Below are 2,628 nucleotides of genomic sequence, written 5' to 3'. Positions count from 1 at the left end.
CATTTTGGATCCTTCAATCCAGTCATTTAAATGTGGTGCTCTCTGAAGCAGTTCCTGTCTAACTGCAAGCATAGTCCCACATCACATTCCTGGCACTTCCATGGGGTGCTCCTTTTGCATCATATGCAACTGTGTGAAAGGTCTTGAGTGTCACTCACAGGAACAGGCAGATGATCACATCTCTCTCTTGGGCTGCCATCCAGGGGAACACCTGTGAGCTGAGCAGCTAGCTGCTCCTGAAAGTTTTGCCATGTCATGTGCTTGTCATGGTGGATGGCACAGAACGCTTTGTGTAAAATTAAGCAGTTGGTCACTGCAATGTCCAGGAAGTGCTGGAAAATTGTTATGTACCACTTCTGTGTTTTACGGTGCACCGACTTCATTCCGTATTAGGGTGTAGCTTTGCTTTTGACCGTGGGGACATAAACCCAAGTAATAAACCCAAAAATTTGTTTTTGTTTTTATTTGTTACAATTTATTTGTTATTATGTCTTATTCGTTCTGTTAATTAAAGTTTTCTGTTTAAGCTACTTTGTCATTGTAGTATCCCTGATGTTGTGTGTGGTATTTTTTATTTTTTTCATTAAGAGTAATACTGAATCAACCTTAAACATGAATTTTGTTCCAAGAATAGGAGAGATCTAACGTTAAAGATCAAAATAAGCGCTGCAGTTGCGAGAATGGTCGCTGCCGAGGTAAATAGACGCTCTCGATCTTTCTCTGCTGTATCTTTGCAATGGCTGTAGAAATGGTTGTTAATTCTTTATTTGGTTACGGCACAGACATGTTACAGGTTAATAAAATGCTCAAAAAGTAATGGGAACAAACGACTTCCTGAGTTACTTAATTCATGTTTTACTGTTGCTTATTGTCATTGTAGGCTTAGGCTAGTTTTTTTCTATACATTTTAATGAATATACAAGTTAATAAAATGTTTTTCTTTTTTTCTTTCTTTTTTCACAAAATTTTCATTTATTTATTTTTAACACTGGTCCAAATCCTGACTGATGGCGATCCATTCTTGCCTTATTAGTTCTCTGAGTTGATCACAATTTGTGGGCTTCCCACATTCCACATGACTACTGATCACAGGTAACTTATTTCATTAAGATACAGAGATCCGCCTAGCCACCTATCCAAAAATTCAAAAGTCAATTTGTAAAGAAGTGGCTCGAAGACCATTACACTCTTGCTCTGTGACAATGGTGCTCCATCAGGCTGCGAAATGCATGGATCATCACCAAATTGCTAATGGATCGTTGAAAAATTCGCTCTTGCAGGACATTTTGATACCATTCTTTATTTATAGCTGTTTAAAAATATGAGAAAGCCCACTCCCATGGTTGAAAAGCAACCTCACAACATGGATGGTCTCAGGATACTTCACGATTTTCTGATCATTCTAAATGCATTTTAATAAACTGAATCATGCAGCGAAAGAACGTGCACTGGTCTAACAATTCCTATTGCCTAAGCTAAACCTTAGCTAACTTACATGATAGCTCTCTCATGAGTCATGGATGTCAGCAAGACTAATTTTTACTAACTATATTTGCCTTTTGGACAATTGGCTGTAAATCCGAGGCACAGGTAGCTTTTATTCATCACCACTCACCTCCACAGCAAGACAAACACTACTGGAAAGGAAGGGAGGGCTTTACTTCTGTGACTGTGATGTGCAGCTGATCAATGTGTGCAACACTGCTGTGCTGCAGAGATCGGAGACAGGCATCGGAACTCAACAGTTAATAAACCCGACCAGATATTTCAATTTTTTTTATTTGTTTGACAGGGAAAGAAACGCAAATACATTATATATATATATATATATATATATATATATATATATATATATATATATATATATATATATAAAGCACTTTTTCTTGACGAAGAAAAAGGGCAGGTGCCCAAGCCCCCTTTGATGTCTGTGTGTGCATGTGCCTGCTCCTTGAAGTTCTTGATGATCCGGTTAATGGTCTTTCAGGTGCAATATTCTTTGTAGCAATTTTCTTGCATGTGAGGCCATTTTGATGCAAAGCAATGATGGCTGCACGTGTTTCTTTGGAGGTAACCATTGCTAACAAGAACACAATGATTCTTCCCTCCTTTTAAAGCAATCGTCTGCTCTTACAATCTAAATAGTATGATAGTGATTTCACCTGACTAGTATTCATTTACACTTTCACAGTTAACGTTAGCTGGTAATTTTGTGGCAGGATCAAAAAAACAGTGATCTTTTTTTTTTAAGTAAATTTTTTTTGGCCAATGAAGCTTTTAGAAATTATTTAAAATGCAGCTGATCACTCTACACAATAATCTAGAAACAATGTGAATGAACATCACAACAGCTTAAGCAGCAAACTTGGCAAAACACAATTTATGTCCCTGCCAAAACTTTTGGCTATGACTGTATAGAATGTTGTTCACTGCGCCACCTGGTGGATATTGTGTGAAGCACAATAATGGTTTAAAGAAATCTGAAAAAGCTCCTGCAGGTAGCTTCGTGATCACGCTTGGCGAATTGCAGGCTTATGCGTGAAAAAGGACACATTCTTAAACGACACATCTGTAGTATCATGCCTACCAAGATGCATGGCAATTTGCTTAAAATTCTTATACAAGCAA

This window comes from Cyprinus carpio, unplaced genomic scaffold (assembly GCF_018340385.1).
Source record: "Cyprinus carpio isolate SPL01 unplaced genomic scaffold, ASM1834038v1 S000000350, whole genome shotgun sequence".
NCBI classification, from domain to species: domain Eukaryota; kingdom Metazoa; phylum Chordata; class Actinopteri; order Cypriniformes; family Cyprinidae; genus Cyprinus; species Cyprinus carpio.
Note: the sequence above shows the minus strand (reverse complement) of the source record.